The sequence below is a fragment of the Bos taurus genome, chromosome 28, assembly GCF_002263795.3.
Source record: "Bos taurus isolate L1 Dominette 01449 registration number 42190680 breed Hereford chromosome 28, ARS-UCD2.0, whole genome shotgun sequence".
Lineage (NCBI taxonomy): Eukaryota > Metazoa > Chordata > Mammalia > Artiodactyla > Bovidae > Bos > Bos taurus.
The window spans coordinates 8,525,423-8,544,301 of NC_037355.1; the positions used below are offsets into that span (position 1 = coordinate 8,525,423).

Here is an 18,879-nt window from a genome sequence, read left to right on the forward strand (position 1 = left end):
GGCATTTTTAAAAGATTTTTTTTTGGAACATTTCAAATGCCTGGAAAAAAACAAAGATTCTATAACGTGAGATTATAGCAAATACTCAGACCTCAGATCTAGCAAGTATTAACATTAAACTATGTTCAGTTCAGTTCTCGTGCTGGGGGGATGGGTGTGTGCATGTGTATGTGTGTAGAGAAATCAAACCTTATAGTACAGGAAAGCTACACTCCACCCATACCTCTTCCACCTCCTTAGTTGTTGTTTTATCATTTCCATATATATTTTTATAATTTTGATACATCATAGTCATAACATATTTAGTATCATTTATTTTTAAAACGTATGCACCTTTTTATAACTTTGCTTTTCCCTCTCAACATTAAGTTCATTCCTTTAAACCATTGCGCAATGAGCCACAGTATGAATAAACCATAATTTACATGTCTAGAAAGTTTAGTTATTTTCACTTTGGGTTTAAATTAACGTCATATAACTATTAGTTTCAAAGTCTTAGACTGAATCAAGTATTTTGGCTGTTAATATATGTTACATTAAATACTCACCAATCTTTCAACACTTCTGTAACATTTAGGGTCTTTATAATTTGAGTTCATGAACTGGACGAAACAAATATTCTTAGAACAAAGCTACACCTACCAAAAAAAAAAAAAAAAGCAGGATAAAACAAAACAAAACAGGATAACCATTTATGGCAATAGCTAAACACAAATAATTTTAAAAATTAAAAATCTGACACAAAAACCAGAGGCTAGTCTTCATATTTGATGTATGAAACAGCCAACAATTTTTTTTAATCTCAAGAGCACACTAAAAAATGCCTGTAGCTTTAAGAATGGGATCTTGAGAGATGAAGTCTTGGAACATATTTGATAGGTACAAGACAACCTGATCACAGCTCCCTACACCTCCTCTCCCAACTCCTAACTTATAACCTCCAGTAAACCACTATAAAGGAGGAAGAATTTGGCATCATCTGTCTTCTTAATAATGAAATCTAGAAGGCAGTAGAATATCATCTATATACTATGACAGTCAAGTTATTACTTTCCTGTAAAAGATATTTGAGGATACATGAGAACTCAGAAAATACTACAGCCAACAAATGAATAAACCACCACCAAGTTTCCTACCCTTTCTGAATTTTTAAAAATGAATTAATCGCCTATGTATAACACAGTGAAGGCTATTTCTAGAATATCAAAGGATAAATTCCTACTTCTGGGATAGCAAGAAGATGCTTCTCTGTAGTTTTCTCCTTTACTATAACTTTTACCTTTTACAGGCAGAGGCATGAAAAATATTTTCTTATTATAGTTATAAGGCAAACAGTAAGGTTTATTTTGAACCACAAGCTTTTAAAGTCAAAATGACCTTTAATTGCTTAAAATGCTCAAATCTAGAGCATTGTCTTGAATTCCGTTCAGCTTGACAGACGGTTCTTGTACTACACACTATTCTAGGCCCTTGAGAATAAAGTAGGCAGGAAATAGGACAGAACTGCCCTTAGACTACACAAGACTTTGTGTGAATTAGGGAAAAAACACTTTTCCTAGGATGGTGCAGCCCATGGCACACAGCTACCAAAGCACAGACTGGATCTCAGTCTTACTTGCCCACTCCACTGGCCAACCACCAGGGCATCAACTGCTCCATCAAACAAGAGAGTCCTGGAGTGGAGTCTCAAAACGCCTTCCATACCTGCTCCTACTGTATCATCCTTATATTTTTAACTCTAAAATTACAGACGAGGAAATCACCTATCGAACGATGAGCATAAGGAGGTAGTGTATAAATTGCTCTGACTATTGGCACCCTCTAGCCTGGATTACTACAAGATGGAGCCATTTATCTCAGATGCTAAAACGATTCCAGCTAACTCAGGCTGGCTACTAGAAGTGAAAGTTGCCAGAAAACTGGATCCATCTGTTTCTCTTACTGAGAGACATTTCCAGGTCAAGCGGAGGGACTTTTTAATGCTCTTACAAAGCCCCTGACATGGTTTCTTTATCTCCATATTGTACACGGTCCAGCTTGGATATCCATCCAAAATCATAAGCCCACCCACCACAACAATGAGCTGTGTCCTCCTGCACTCTGCCTCCTGCACTCATTATTCACAGCTGTACTTTGACTTTAAAAAAAATCACTCAATATTATGCTAGGTGTCCATAAAGTATGGAAATACAGTTTTTTAATAAATTGAAAATGTGCCTTTTAGAACATTACATGTTTTTGCCCCTGTGTAGCTACTTATCTGATGACTATCTTACCTCTTAGGTAACAAGTTCCTTAAGGCCAGGGACCCTGTCTTGTTACTTTTTGTACTTTATAGCAAAAATGCCAAATTTCAAATTCATCATCATTACAATTTTCAACTTATAACTATTGTTATAATGTCATAATAAATAAAACTTGCTCCCAACAATATTACTAGAATTTTTATACTCTTAAAATTTTACCATAAATGAAATGAATCCTAGCAAAATGCCTATAATCATATAAATGACCTTTTCAGAAAAACAAGAGGTTTCATTTTCTCTAATTCAGCGACTAGCAAAGTGTAAAATATAAAATAACCAAAAAAAAAAGCAAACAAAAAACTGACAGTGTATCAGTTATAACCTCTGGTTTTATGTCATTAGAAATGACATAAGTGTCATCATCAGTATGCCATTTAATTAAACAAACATTTATTGAACAGTTACTATACACCAGCTATTATTTTTGACACAAAAAGAAAAATCCCTTTGCTCATGGATTCTAGTGGGGCAGAGACACAAAAAATAAATGTAATGCCAGTGTAAAACAGAATAAGGATACAGAATGACAGGAAGGCTACTTTAGATAGGGTTGGCAGGGAATGTCTAAAGAGGACATTCTGAGCAAAACCCTGAATGAAGTAACAAAACAGTCCATGTAAGTATCTGGGGAAAAAGTATTACAGGGCATTGAGACTAGTGTATATTTGATGCACCAGATACTGAATACAAGAGAAAAAAAGAAGTTAGATATTACTACAGAAGTATGAAAAGTCACTCACTCTTACTTTTCAGGGACTGAAGTAAGATGTAGAAAGAAACAGGGGTGTTCCTCTGGAACGGTCTCTCCCGAACAGTGGAAGTCTCCTTCCTGCCCACCCTCCTTTCCTTGCCTAACCTCCAAAAATTTTTTTTTAAAAAAAAGAGAGACTACCAAGTTTTTTTTAAGGCTATGTGAGGAACAGCCCAGATCATTTATACATAAGACTGTTTGGGAGAGAAAGTATAGTAAAGTTTACCCTTAGCTCTGTCAAGTCTGACAGGTCTCTTAAGAAGCAAATAAAGGGTATCAGGTAGGCAGCTGGATATACCAAGCGGGTTCAGGTGGGAGGCTGGAACAGGTGAATCAGTTTGGGAGTTATCAGCATGCAGATGCATTTTAATGAGATAATATGGATGAAATAACCCAGAGGAATGCCATCTGAAAGAACTTTCTGCAATGATGGGACTGTGGCTAGTGGCTAGAGTACTCAACGCAGGGGCGGGGGGGGACGGGGACCCAGAGAATGAGTGCAAGTGGAGCAGAGAACAGGTTCTAGGACTGAGCCCTGGCGTCTACATCACTGAGTTAGGGAGATGAAGAGATTCCAGCATAGGAGGCCAGGAAGGAACAGCATGTGAGGCAGAAAAAATTCAGGAGCATGGTCCTTCCCAGAAACCAAGTGAGGAAAACCTGAAACAGGAAAGAGTGATCAACTGTGTCAAATACTGCTGAGAGGTTGAGTAAGATGGAAATGGGGAACTGACCACTGGATTTATCAACACGAAAGTTACTGACAACCCTGTCAAACAGTGTCTTAGTGGAGTGGCAAAGAATGGCGCAGAAATGGAGGCAAGGTGTTAGAAAACCCTTTAGAGGAGTTCTGTCAAAAAGGGTAGCAAGGAAATAGGTGGCAGCTTGAAGGGGACTCAGGATAGGGGAATTGTTTAGTTTTTTAAGAAAAAAAGATATTATGGCATGTTTGTAAGCTATCATAGCATATTCATGTAGCATGTTTCTCCAACAGAAAAAGGAAAACAGATGAAAAGCTACAATGAGGAGATAACACCAGCAACAATGAGGAGGCAAAATAAAGAGGCTCCAATGTGCAAGCAGAAGGAACAGTGCACTTGAGTCAATGGAGTAAGAAGCATGACAGAGTTCACAAGTACAGATGCAGGAAGACTCGTGTATCTGGCAGTAGGAAGACCAAGATTTGGAGGCTTCTATTTTCTCAGTGAAATAAACCACAGGGTAATCCAGCTGAGAGTGAGAAGTGGGAGGTGTTAAAGTGATGAGTGGAACAGTGTCAAAAGCAGCAGCCTCTAAGAGATTTCCCACACGGCTGCAGTAACTAAAATCAAGTTCCGCTGTTCAATAACTGTACCTATACTAGAGCCCAGCTCTCCATGTATCCCCCAAAACAGAATGATAGAACAGATGACGTCAAATACCTCATGGGATTCTATGTATATTACAGCTGCAGCATTCTCTTGATCTGCACATGTACATCCCTATCAAAAGCAGAAACTGGGTCATCTGCATGAATTAGTTTTAGAGACTCTCCTTAACCTTTCCTGTCCATCTATTCTTTCTGTAAACATTTGCAAATCTTTTAAAATGATCTTTAAGAAGCTTTTGTGGAGATAACTTCAAACTCACTAAAGTCTATGGAATCTACATTCTTTTTTATAATTTTGGAAGTTTATTCCTCACAATCTTCTAAAAGTTTTCAAATTCACTGTAATAACTCAAAGATTACCAGTTGAGCAATGACATTAACAAATTTTCTCAGAATCTGAACCTGAGGTGTGAATTCATTTAGAACAACCAGAGGTTCTGGTACAATCTCCTTCTCAATCTTGGGCTTACATTTTCTCCTATTATTCTTCTCACTTCTACCCTTATTAATCTGTGTATAGATCATTCTTCATGTTAGAGAAGATGCAAAGAAAACAGAAATTGAGAAGTTGCATTTATTCTGTCTCTGATCATAGAGTTGGTTTGTTTAAAAGAAGAATCTATTATTTGCTTGTTATTTTCATGTTCTATATATAAAATGTAAAGGTCAGTTTTGACATTTTAAAAATCTTAGCTCATTATTCTCAGAGGGTTGTGTTCCTCTTTTATATATAAATAATTTTGTTTTTGTTATTTGTTTCTCTTTCCTTGTCCTGCACATGTTATTTCAAAATGTGAGTTCATTTGGCCACATTGCCTCTACTTTTTCTTCACAAATTATTTCCAACTGTTCAATAAAGCCTCTGTCTATGGACATCTTACAACCACTTTCCCTTCTAGAAACTACATATGGCACCTTATCTATCTTTTCTTTGCTATTTAGGAACTCTGTATCTCCAATTCTCTATATTCCAGCTTTGCTTCAAGTCTTCTTTCTGTTTATTATTTATTCACTTACCTATAACTTACTAAACACCTGCTTTGTGCCAGGCACAAAGAGCACAAAGTGGGAAAGCAGTCCCAGTCTCTGCCCACCCCCAGGAAGATCACATTATGTGGTAAAGGCAAACCAATACACAGGGCACTGTGTACTGGTAAGAAGTACTGAACCCAATCTGAGTGGTCAGGGAAGCCTCATGAACGAGATAATTTTGAAAAAAGTTGAACAGGTAAAGGGAGAAAAGGAGAGAAGAAAGGCATTCCAGACAGGAAGAGAGGCTCAAGTCAAGTCCCCAGAACAATTACAGTAAGTTTGGTATCAAAAAGCAAAATGGGAAGCAGGAAAACAAGGATGGAGAGAATAGTGATCAAAGATAAATAAAAGGATTTCCTGGGGTGCTGGCTGAAACCTGTGAATTTCTGATGTGATCAATTTTCTCAAACGTTTCAGATTCTCCAGGATTCAGCTGCTTGGATCTCATAATAGAGAATACAGACTGTATCACTGATCTTGAAATGAGGGTTCTGGTGAGTGGAGGCAGCAGAAGCATAAGAGGAAGGAATCAGGGGTACAGGTGAAAGAATAATTCGTATGGTCAAAAACGGGGTACAAGCTGGGTAGAGAAAAGAAAAAGGCCAGACACATGTTGCCACACAAAGAGGAAATTCAGGTACTCAATCTCTATGAGAGAGAACAGAGAATGTAGCAAGGAAGATATGGGAATTTATAGATTTCTGAATCAAACAGTTCCAGATGATGACAACATTCAGAGTGTGACTCTGCATGTCAGTGTTGGAGGGGAAGTGAAAGGTCACTATAGTTGAGTAATCATGAAGTTAGTTTTCTGGACATTAGCTCTTCCCATTATGTTCACTAACAAAGCCCTCACAGAGGGTCAAAATTAGGCTCAGAGTATCAGCTCCCCGAGTATTTCCTTTACCTTCTGGAAATGCAATGGTCAATAAAATGAGCTTTGCTTTTACTGAGTGAGACCTCCCACAGACATTTTAGGAAGGCTGACTTTGATATTTTAGCTCTGATCTGGTTCTGGTTCTGGCTCTGCCACAACCTATTATCCAAAAGATCACAGAATTATGCTATCATCCTCAGTACAATGTATTTTTCAAACATTCACCTTCGTGAAATATGGTAGGGCTACTACACCTGCCCCTACACCAAGTCATGACTACATATTCTTAACTTTTAGGCATTTTTAAAATATATTATCGATTCTATGCTTTAAGCAGTGCTACTGATGATACTACATTTACCACAGAAGACAAAATCTCAACAATATGGCAAAAAGTTCTCCAGTGGTCACTAAGTTTCTTCCTCAAGAACTATTAAATAATGAGTGGTCTTGGTGATAAGGAGGACAGAGTCTACTGTGCTACAATTCACTTTTTCACTAATTCATTAATTCAACCAATATTTATTACTTAATAAATATTTCAATAAATGTGTACTAGTCTGTTTTTGCTAGTTTCTGAATCTGTTCTGAACAGTCAAATTATTAGTATTATAACAATGGTGAAAACAAAGGCGGGAGATTTGGAATCAAACAATTACTGTCCAGTCACACAGAGCTCTATGTGTGAAGTTTGGCCTCCTCCCCATAAAATGTCCACGGAGTTGCTATGTGGATCTTCAGAGATTATATGACATCGGTAAGCATTTTCGGAGAAGGCAATGGCACTCCACTCCAGTACTCTTGCCTGGAAAATCCCATGGATAGAGGAGCCTGGTAGGCTGCAATCCATGGGGTCGCTAAGAGTCGGGCACGACTGAGCGACTTCACTTTCACTTTTCACTTTCATGCATTGGAGAAGGAAATGGCAACCCACTCCAGTGTTCTTGCCTGGAGAATCCCAGGGACAGAGGAGCCTGGTGGTGGGCTGCCGTCTATGGGGTTGCACAGAGTCAGACACGACTGAAGCGACTTAGCAGCAGCAGCAGCAGCAGCAAGCATTTTTGGTAAATGTTTTATGCAGTTCAATTTTAAACGCTTCTGTTAGGTCCATACCATTTCTGTCCTTTATCGAGCCCATCTTTGCATGAAATGTTGCCTTGATATCTCTAATTTTCTTCAAGAGATCTCTGGTCTTTCCCATTCTGTTGTTTTCCTCTATTTGTTTGCATTGATCGCTGAGGAAGGCTTTCTTATCTCTTCTTGCTATTCTTTGGAACTCTGCATTCAGATGCTTATATCTTTCCTTTTCTCCTTTGCTTTTTGCTTCCCTTCTTTTCACAGCTATTTGTAAGGCCTCCTTAGACAGCCATTTTGCTTTCTTGCATTTCTTTTTCTTGGGGGTGGTCTTGATCCTTGTCTCCTGTACAATGTCATGAACCTCCGTCCATAGTTTATCAGGCACTCTGTCTATCAGATCTAGTCCCTTAAATCTATTTGGCACTTCCACTGTATAATCATAAGGGATTTGATTTAGGTCATACCTGAATGGTCTAGTGGTTTCCCCCACTTCCTTCAATTTAAGTCTGAATTTGGCAATAAGGAGTTCATGATCTGAGCCACAGTCAGCTCCAGTCTTGTTTTTGCTGACTGTATAGAGCTTCTCCATCTTTGATTGCAAAGAATATAATCAATCTGATTTTGGTGTTGACCATCTGGTGATCTCCATCTGTAGAGTCTTATGTTGCTGGAAGAGGGCGTTTGCTATGACCAGTGCATTCTCTTGGCAAAAGGACAGAAATGGTATGGACCAAACAGAAACAGAAGATATTAAGAAGAGGTGGCACGAATACACAGAACTATACAAAAAAGATCTTCATGAACCCAGATAACCATGATGGTCTGATCACTCACCCAGAGCCAGACATCCTGGAACAAACAAAGCTAGTAGAGGTGATGGAATTCCAGTTGAGCTATTTCAAATCCTAAAAGATGATGCTGTGAAAGTGCTGCACTCAATATGCCAGCAAATTTGGAAAACTCAGCAGTGGGCACAAGACTGGAAAAGGTCAGTTTTCATTCCAATCCCAAAGAAAGGCAATGCCAAAGAATGCTCAAACTACCACACAATTGCACTCATCTCACACGCTAGTAAAGTAATGCTCAAAATTCTCCAAGACAGGCTTCAGCAATACGTGAATCATGAACTTCCAGATGTTCAAGCTGTTTTTAGAAAAGGCAGAGGAGCCAGAGATCAAACTGCCAATATCTGCTGGATCATTGAAAAAGCAAGAGAGTTCCAGAAAAACATCTATTTCTGCTTTATTGACTATGCCAAAGCCTTTGACTGTGTGGATCAAAATAAACTGTGGAAAATTCTGAAAGAGATGAGAATACCAGACCACCCGACCTGCCTCTTGAGAAACCTATACACAGGTCAGGAAGCAACAGTTAGAACTGGACATGGAACAACACACTGGTTCCAAATAGGAAAAGGAGAACGTCAAGGCTGTATACTGTCACCCTGCTTATTTAACTTATATGCAGAGTACATCATGAGAAACTCTGGGCTGGAGGAAGCACAAGCTGGAATCAAGACTGCTGGGAGAAATATCAATAACCTCAGATATGCAGATGACACCACCCTTATGGCAGAAAATGAAGAGGAACTAAACAGCCTCTTGATGAAAGTGAAAGTGGAGAGTGAAAAAGTGGGCTTAAAGCTCAATATTCAGAAAACGAAGACCATGGTATCTGGTCCCATAACTTCAGGGCAAACAGATGGGGAAACAGTGGAAACAGTGACAGACTTTATTTTTTTGGGCTCCAAAATCACTGCAGATGGTGATTGCAGCCATGAAATTAAAAGACGCTTACTCCTTGGAAGGAAAGTTATGACCAGCCTAGATAGCATATTGAAAAGCAGAGACATTACTTTGCCAACAAAGGTCCATCTAGTCAAGGCTATGGTTTTTACAGTAGTCATGTATAGATGTAAGAGTTGAACTCTAAAGAAATCTGAGCACCAAAAAATTGATGCTTTTGAACTGTGATGTTGGAGAAGACTCTTGAGAGTCCCTTGGACTGCAAGGAGATCCAATCAGTCCATCCTAAAGGAAATCAGTTCTGAATATTCATTGGAAGGACGAATGTTGAAGCTGAAACTCTAATATTTTGGCCACATGATGCAAAGAGCTGACTCATTGGAAAAGACCCTGATGCTGGGAAAGATTGAGGGCGGGAGGAGAAGGGGCAACAGTGGATGAGATGGCAGCACCGACTCAATGGACATGAGTTTGGGTAAACTCGGGGAGTTGGTGATAGGCAGGCAGGCCTGGCGTGCTGCAGTTCATGGGGTCGGAAAGAGTGGACTGGACTGAGTGACTGAACTGATTTTAAATGCTTGACACCAGCGTAACATGTTCCAACAGAGAGTGCCATCTAGAGGAAGAAAAGATCACTACACTCTTTCCTCAGACCAGTTTGCAGAAAAATTAAGGGTATGCATATGGCTTCCGCAATATGTGAACCATGAACTTCCTGATGTTCAAGCTGGTTTTAGAAAAGGCAGAGGAACCAGAGATCAAATTTCCAACATCCACTGGATCACGGAAAAAGCAAGAGAGTTCCAGAAAAACATCAATTTCTGCTTTATTGACTATGCCAAAGCCTTTGACTGTGTGGATCACAATAAACTGTGGAAAATTCTGAAAGAGATGGAATACCAGACCACCTGATCTGCCTCTTGAGAAATTCATATTCACGTCAGGAAGCAAGGGTTAGAAATATAGACATGGAACAACAGACTAGTTCCAAATAGGAAAAGGAGTACGTAAAGGCTGTATATTGCCACCCTGCTTATTTAACTTATATGCAGAGTACATCATGAGAAACGCTGGGCTGGAGGAAGCACAAGCTGGAACCAAGATTGCCGGGAGAAATATCAATAACCTCAGATATGCAGATGACACTACCCTTATGGCAGAAAGTGAAGAGGAACTAAAAAGCCTCTTGATGAAAGTGAAAGTGGAGAGTGAAAAAGTGGGCTTAAAGCTCAACATTCAGAAAACGAAGATCATGGCATCTGGTCCCATCACTTCATGGGAAATAGATGGGGAAACAGTGGAAACAGTGTCAGACTTTATTTTTCTGGGCTCCAAAATCACTGCAGATGGTGACTGCAGCCATGAAATTAAAAGACACTTACTCCTTGGAAGGAAAGTTATGACCAACCTAGACAGCATATTCAAAAGCACAGACATTACTTTGCCAACAAAAGTTTGTCTAGTCAAGGCTATGGTTTTTCCTGTGGTCATGTATGGATGTGAGAGTTGGACTTTGAAGAAAGCTGAGCACCAAAGAATTGATGCTTTTGAACTGTGGTGTTGGAGAAGACTCTTGAGAGTCCCTTGGACTGCAAGGAGATCCAACCAGTCCATTCTGAAGGAGATCAGCCCTGGGATTTCTTTGGAAGGAATGATTCTAAAGCTGAGACTCCAGTACTTTGGCCACCTCATGTGAAGAGTTGACTCATTGGAAAAGACTCTGATGCTGGGAGGGATTGGGGGCAAGAGGAGAAGGGGACGACAGAGGATGAGATGGCTGGATGGCATCACTGACTCGATGGACGTGAGTCTCAGTGAACTCCGGGAGCTGGTGACGGACAGGGAGGCCTGGTGTGCTGCAATTCATGGGGTCGAAAAGAGTCGGACAAGATTGAGCGACTGATCTGATCTGATCTGATCTGATGATGGAGTTTCCAAGGAAACACTGAAAATAAAAGCAGAAAGTATCTGCATTTTTTGCCTTTTTCCTTGTCTTGTGACTTCTACAGTAAACAAGAAGAAAAAGAAAACTAACAAGAAAAAATGTTATAATAATGAACTTTATTCTTATGGCCTGATTAAAAACCATACTTTTCCTCATCTAACAGCATCATCTAAAGGACTCAATTCTTAATTTTTCACTGAACACCAAAATTTCTGGTAAATTGTCTTTTAAAATAATATTGGATTGGCCAAAAAGTTCATTTGCCTTTTTTTGCATGATGTTATGGGAAAATGCAAATGAACTTTTTGACCAACCCAGTATTAGGTACATACTTACTAAATCTGCTACTTACAGTAGTATTAGAGAAATTATAATCACAAAGAATATTTTTCAGAAATGTATTAGGTACCAAAAAATAGAAGACTACTAAAAATCATAGGATTATTGTGAGACTTACACAAAAATTACACAAAATAATTAGTACTCAGTGAATTCTTACTCAATCAGAATCTGTTGCAATCTGAAGCAGCTTTCATGAAAATAAGGGTTGTTCACATGAACTCTTAACTATGCTAAATCCCATTTCTTCACAGAGTTTAGTATATATTGATTATAAACTGATTTATGACTTTGCCAAAGATCTCACAGATTCTTTGCAACATATCACTAAAGATCAAAAAAACTTGAGGAAAAAATGATAACACTATTTTTATCATTTCGTGCAGTTACAAATGGCAGAAACTTTCCACTTCATACTCTCCAACCCCACATTCTATAGGTGACAATAATGAAAGCCAGCATTTCAAGGTCCTATGACAATTGTCTTGGGAGTTATATTATATTTTTAGAGCTAATTAACTGGAACTAAAATAACGACATTTAGAAGACACAGCTTTTTTTCTGTCAGGTCAATTAAAAATCAATGGGTAAGGAAGTTTCCTTAACACTGCCTCTAAACATTGCCCAGAATGTTGCCCAGAATCTTTACTCAAAGTTCACTAGTCTGCAATCTGTACACCTGTAAACAAGATTCAAAAATCTCCCCCTACACAATTTTGTAACCATAGCACAGAGCCAAACATACAAGAGATTTGGATGGGGGAAGGGAGAATATACTAGGAAATGATCTTGTTCAGATAATACAATTCTCTTTAAAGAATCAGCTAGATAAGACATATCGGTTGAGTTAAATTATACAACATCTAAGAAGCAAATATCTGCTAACCTAGGCTTTACCTTGTAAATGTTTGGTCATACTAGATATATTAAATAATAGCTATCAGAATGATTCCCAACTACAGACTTAAGACAGAAAGTTTACGATGATATTATTTACATACCAAATTTTTTTCTTCTTACAAATAGCTTACTTGCTTTTATTCTAATTGAAGTATAGTTGATTTATAATAATATTACATTAGTTTCAGGTGTACAACATAGTGATTTAATATTTTTATAAATTATCTTCCATTTAAAGTTACTACAAACTAATGGCTATATTTTCCCGTGTTGTACAATATACTCTTGTTGCTTATCCATTTATTACCTATATTTATTAATATAAGCATCTTTACAACCTATGTTATAGTGGAAAATAAATATTCTCTTGAGAAAATTGAAGTAAAATTTGATAGTCATTGAATATGAAAAAGTAAAACATATTTCATGGGCTTATTTTTACAAAATCCTTGGAATTTAAAATGAGAATTAAAGGGTGTGACACTTCAACAAAGTTCTAAATTAAATAGCTAAATCGGAGATCCATAAAAACTACCTTACTGCTGCTGCTGCTAAGTTGCTTCAGTCGTGTCCAACTCTGTGCGACCCCATAGATGGCAGCCCACCAGGCTCCCCTGTCCCTTGGATTCTCTAGGCAAGAACACTGGAGTGGGTTGCCATGTCCTTCTCCAATGCAGGAAAGTGAAAAGTGAAAGTGAAGTCCCTCAGTCGTGCCCGACTCTTAGCGACCCCATGGACTGCAGCCTACCAGGCTCCTCCGTCCATGGATTTTCCAGGCAAGAGTACTGGAGTGGGGTGCCATTGCCTTCTCTGAAAAACTACCTTAGTGATAATATAAACCTTTTTTGCAAGATAAATCACAATCCCATAATTACTGATAATTCACCATACTTGAGGATGATGTTCAACTTCCATTTAATGATTAACTTCAAAAGAAATTATGACAGTTGTTTCAGATTATAGCTGTTGTTTAGAGCTCAGGTGCTTCTTGACAAATATTGAACTTGATTTTCCGAATTCTGCATGAAAGAATATCTGGTTCACAGTCAGGATGTCACACATTCTTATGAAGTTTAGACTGGTCTCCAGCTCCTTGAATACTAATGTGGTATTCATGGGAAGAAAAAAAATGTCATTAAAACTTTGAACTTTGGACCCTAAGGATTCTGAGTAACTACCCCAGTCCCCCTGGGGAACTCAACTGACAGTTCCAATTCAGATGGCTAAGAACACATTTGTCATGCCCCCAACCCAGTTCCCTGTCAAGCAAGGGGAGAAGGTGTTCCCACACATCCAAGTCATTTGGGGTGGCCCTGATGATCAAGGAAAGGGCTCCAAAAGTAGGGTAGCACATGTGAGGCAAACCCTAAGGCCAGTTAAGCTTGATGATGTTAACACCAGAACTTCCCCAAACCTTCTTCCCAGGGTTCTCTCACAATGCCACTTTCAGGGACACTGTAGTTTAAACAACCTAGAGAAGAGCCTTATAGATATAAATACCTCATATAACATTGTCTGCAAAGGCAAATCGTTTACAGTCTGGATAACTATCTTAACAGAGCCCACTCTAATACTCTTGCCTGGAAAAAATCCCATGGATAGAGGAGCCTGGTGGGCTGCAGTCCATGGGGTCGCTGAGAGTCGGACACGACTGAGCGACTTCACTTTCACTCTTCACTTTCATGCACTGGAGAAGGAAATGGCAACCCACTCCAGTGTTCTTGCCTGGAGAATCACAGGGATGGTAGAGCCTGGTGGGCTGCCATCTATGGGGTCGCACAGAGTCGGACACAACTGAAGTGACTTAGCAGCAGCAGCAGCAGTATCTCCCTCAAAATTTTACATTAATAGATAAGAACCCTAAGACAGATGGAGGTTAAGAGATTTCCCAAAAGTCACAGGGCTTTACATCTTCAGATTCCTATCCAATGTTCTTCCTAATACGGCATTAAATTTTTGAGAAATGTCGCATAGCCAAACCAAAAAAGAATCTGCCTGCAATGCAGGAGACCTAGGTTTAATCCCTGGATCAGGAAGATCCCCTGGAGAAGGGAAAGGCTACCCACTCCAGTATTCTTGCCTGGAGAATTTCATGGACTGAAGAGCCTGGCAGGCTATAGCCCATAGGGTCACAAAGAATCGGACATGACTTAGTGATTAACACTTTCACAGCCAAACTATATCTTTTAGAATATTACCTGTCAGCACATTCTAGTGATTGGGTCTGGCACTAAGTGTAACTATAATTAGGCAGTAATCATGCCTATCTGTCCTCCAGGCAATATATCCTGCCATCCTAAACTTCTCAAGGTCTTCTACAGGTTCATGTTATCATTTTCCATGTTTCCTCATGTCTCATTCACATCAAGAAGTGAACTGAAAAAAAGAAAATTCTGCTCCTCCTGGAAAGAAGTATTTATATTTTAACAACAAGTAACACCTTCCGCTCTAATGGGGATTGCAACATAAGAGGGATAAAAGTTGACTGGCTCTGACCTAGTGTTCCATATTAAATATATCAGATCAGCTCAGTCGCTCAGTCGTGTCCGACTCTTTCGACCCCATGAATCGCAGCACGCCAGGCCTCCCTGTCCATCACAAACTCCCGGAGTTCACTGAGACTCACGTCCATCGAGTCAGTGATGCCATCCAGCCACCTCATCCTCTGTCGTTTCCTTCTCCTCCTGCCCCCAATCCCTCCCAGCATCACAGTCTTTTCCAATGAGTCAACTCTTTGCATGAGGTGGCCAAAGTACTGGAGTTTCAGGTTTAGCATCATTCCTTCCAAAGAAATCCCAGGGCTGATCTCCTTCAGAATGGACTGGTTGGATCTCCTTGCAGTCCAAGGGACTCTCAAGAGTCTTCTCCAACACCACGGTTCAAAAGCATCAATTCTTCGGCGCTCAGCCTTCTTCATAGTCCAACTCTCACATCCATACATGACCACAGGAAAAACCATAGCCTTGACTAGACGAACCTTTGTTGGCAAAGTAATGTCTCTTCTTTTGAATATGCTATCTGGGTTGGTCATAGCTTTCCTTCCAAGGAGTAAGCGTCTTTTAATTTCATGGCTGCAGTCGCCACCTGCAGTGATTTTGGAGCCCAGAAAAATAAAGTCTGACACTGTTTCCACTGTTTCCCCATCTATTTCCCATGAAGTGGTGGACCAGATGCCATGATCTTCGTTTTCTGAATGTTGAGCTTTAAGCCAACTTTTTCACTCTCCACTTGCACTTTCATCAAGAGGCTTTTTAGTTCCTCTTCACTTTCTGCCATATATAGAACTATATAATAACCCTTAACTAGTAAATGTGGAGGAAAATTTGATTGGCTCAGAAAGGAGAGGTCATCCTGGCTCCTTGTACAAAAACGTGGCCAGGAAATAAGGAACCCAAGCACAGTGTAGCAAGGCAGAATTTTAAAGGAAATTCCAAGAAAGTCATACCCAAGTGTATCACACTAAAGCCCTTCAAAAAGCAGTTCGTTTTCTCTAAAACAAATTGGACAAGCAGATAACTCAAAAGATTATCTGTATTTGATCCTGGGCACCATAAAAGAATGGAAATTTTGAGACATTGTGGCTGCACCAAAAGGAACGATGAAGGCCCGTCAACTAAATCATCTCTCTGGGCTGTACATTCCTACTGGGAATAATTTTGCTAGAAGTTTTACACTGAATAGCTCATCCATCTCCGTAACAGATCTCTAGATTTTTACAGAATGATAATGATGGTGATACACCTAATACCTACCATGTTTAATTACTACACACTGGGCACTTCCATAAGCACTCTATTGGAGTGGTTGGTTTAATCCTCATAACAGTCTTGTAACTACAAATATACCCTTATTTGTCACATGTTGGAAATTGAAGCACAGTGAGGTTAGGTAACTGTTCAAGGTCACAGAGCTACAAGTATCAGACGCAGGATTCAGAACCAGGCAGTCTCTCTGTATTCTATCAAATTTCTCTTCTTCAAAACAAACACTGACTCCTCCCTCCAACAAATCAGCTCTTCCTTCCTCATTCCTGTTTCAGTTAATGGCCTCTACCCAGCCACTCAAGAGAAAAAGAAAGAATAGCACTTCATCTGGGTAGTCAATTCTTCCTCTTGACAGCTGGCTGGTTCACCTCTGCATCTCCTACTCGCTTATTCTGTGACCTTAGACTTGATTTCCTCTAAGTCTCAGTTTCTTATCTATAAAACTGAGTTCCTAAGAGCACCTCGAGTTGTTGTGAATGTTAAAACTAAATGAGATAGCACTCTGCCTGGCAGACTGTCAAAAGATCAATAATTGTTAGCTGTTATGATCATCACCTTGAATCTGGTCCTTGCCCTCTCATCTTATGACGAAGCATTCTCCGGTCCTCATCTCTCTCACTTGCAATACCAACAGCCTCTTAATTGGTCGCTTTTCCTGGTGCATTTCCATTCAGTTCAAATTCTACAACTGCTAAAAATGTCAGCCACATTCCTTAAAATAATAAATGGTACTTCAATTCCTAGGGAATAAGATCCTAATTCCTTATTATCATGCTATGGAATTCCCTCCGCTAACTTTTGTTTTTAATCTCTCAACACATCTCAAAACACAATGTACCATGCCATAATTCCTCCTAAAGGTTCTCAACATTATTTCACTTTTTTTTTTTTTTTAAATCATGTTGCTGCTGCTACGAAATTCCCACTAACTACCAATTACTTTTCTAAATGCCTGCATCTTAGGACTCACTACATTGTATTATGGGATTACACTGTTTCTTTCAAAGCTAGATTATATTTTATCAAGGGAAATCAGGTCTTATTTGTTTAAAAATAAGTCAAATAGTAAGAGGTCAATAAATAGAAACCAATTCATTTAATACTAACTTTGACAGTAAACATTTTGTTACTCAAATTCCTTTATGAAATATTCCCACACCTAAAGCACTGAGAAATAAACAGGCACATTTACAGGAGCCTTTCTCCATACCACGCAAGAACTTAATGTATTAAGGAAAGTGCTACAGAAACACCTAAAAACCTTTACTAATATTTAGATTAGAAACAAAAAACTTCAGCGATAAAAGCGTAGATGTTTATTCTTCCTATGTTAAAGAGTATGATTCGGAGTTTACAGTTTCAAAGTTCTTTATTTATTTATTTTCTCCCTCACCTCGGGCCGGGCCGCCGCCGCGGCGCGTGCGCGCGCTCACCTGCAGCCTCCGCCGAAGCTTCGGCGGCCCGCGCTCCGCCCCCACCCAGTGGGAAGCGCCTCAAAGTTCTTTAAAATCAACAGTAGACATGGTGGTTTTCCATACCTCCTAAAGAAACACACACACACAAAATCCTGGAGCCTTATGCTAAATGTGAAACAAAAACAGTAAAAAATAATTTATAGAGTAACATCATAATGATGAACAGTTTTTAACATATATATTGTATAAGGTAAAGGGCCTGCAAAATAAGTTTCAAAAATACTGAACACAGGTATTGACAAGCTTGAAAGACTTCTTGCAAATGTAGATTGTTCTGGTTTCCTCATTCCTCTGTAATTCTTACAGACACAATGAAAATTAGCTTCCCTTCTAAAGAAAAAAATTCAGCTGAGGCAATTATAGACAAATGTGTTTACTATTACAGAAGAGTTCACAGCAAGAAAAACAACAGTAAGACCAAACTGAGATCTGGTTGCTTCATCTGCTGTTCTCTAACCATTCATGAGGATGGACAGATAGTAGGAGAGAAGGGCACAGGGACTGGGAGTGATCAAGAACAGAAGTAAAACAGAAATACATATTAAACAGTTTCTGAGATAATGCATTTCAGATTCAACCTACACTTTATATTGTTTTTCAACCACACTGGTATCATTACAATCTAGTTTCTATCACTGTGATCTGCATGTAGACATGTGCAAAGAAAAAGGGTTAAAGTTACACATGAACTACATACTAGAAACCAAACACCATTGTTTTCCATGTTGTATAAGGCATCTTTTAGCTATGGGATTACATTTTTTAAGTGTATTAAAATATTCAAGAATTTGGTGGTATAAGAGAAAGAATACTAGACTAAAAGTCAAAACACTTTCAGTTTTCTGTTTTGCGTCAAATTCTTTGGGATCTCAGGCAAAGTGCTTTTCTGATCCCCATTCTTCTTATACATATTCAAACAAAGACACAAGTAGATGATCTCTAAGTATTTTTTAGGCTATGGGCTTTCGTTAACAGTACAATAGTCAGAAAATAGTAATACTGTAATGCTTGTGAACTGTGGTGTTGGAGAAGACTCTTGAGAGTCCCTTGGACTGCAAGGAGATCCAACCAGTCCATTCTGAAGGAGATCGGTCCTGGGTGTTCTTTGGAAGGACTGATGCTAAAGCTGAAACTCCAATACTTTGGCTACCTCATGCGAAGAGCTAATTTATTGGAAAAGACTCTGATGCTTGGAGGGATTGGGGGCAGGAGGAGAAGGGGATGACAGAGGATGGGATGGCTAGATGGCATCACTGACTCAATGGACACGAGTTTGGGTGAACTCCGGGAGTTGGTGAC

At 39.2% G+C, this 18,879-nt stretch overlaps 1 protein-coding gene across 19 annotated transcripts in view; it reads right to left on the reverse strand.

Annotated features, from left to right (window-relative positions):
- Positions 1-18,879, reverse strand: part of LYST (lysosomal trafficking regulator) — a 176,254-nt gene that overhangs the window by 147,393 nt on the left and 9,982 nt on the right. For 11 of the 19 annotated variants that reach the window (XM_059882416.1, XM_059882415.1, XM_059882418.1 and 8 more), the window contains 2 exons: positions 13,233-13,441; positions 549-638 (listed from right to left, as the gene is read on the reverse strand). The exons of 2 other annotated variants lie outside the window; for them this stretch is intronic. The gene's annotated coding sequence lies outside the window, so the exon portion shown is untranslated. Of the gene's footprint in view, positions 1-548; positions 639-7,448; positions 7,828-7,876; positions 11,103-13,227; positions 13,442-18,879 lie in introns of those variants that run through there. 6 more of the 19 variants (XM_059882412.1, XM_059882420.1, XM_059882413.1 and 3 more) reach the window with 4 other exon arrangements.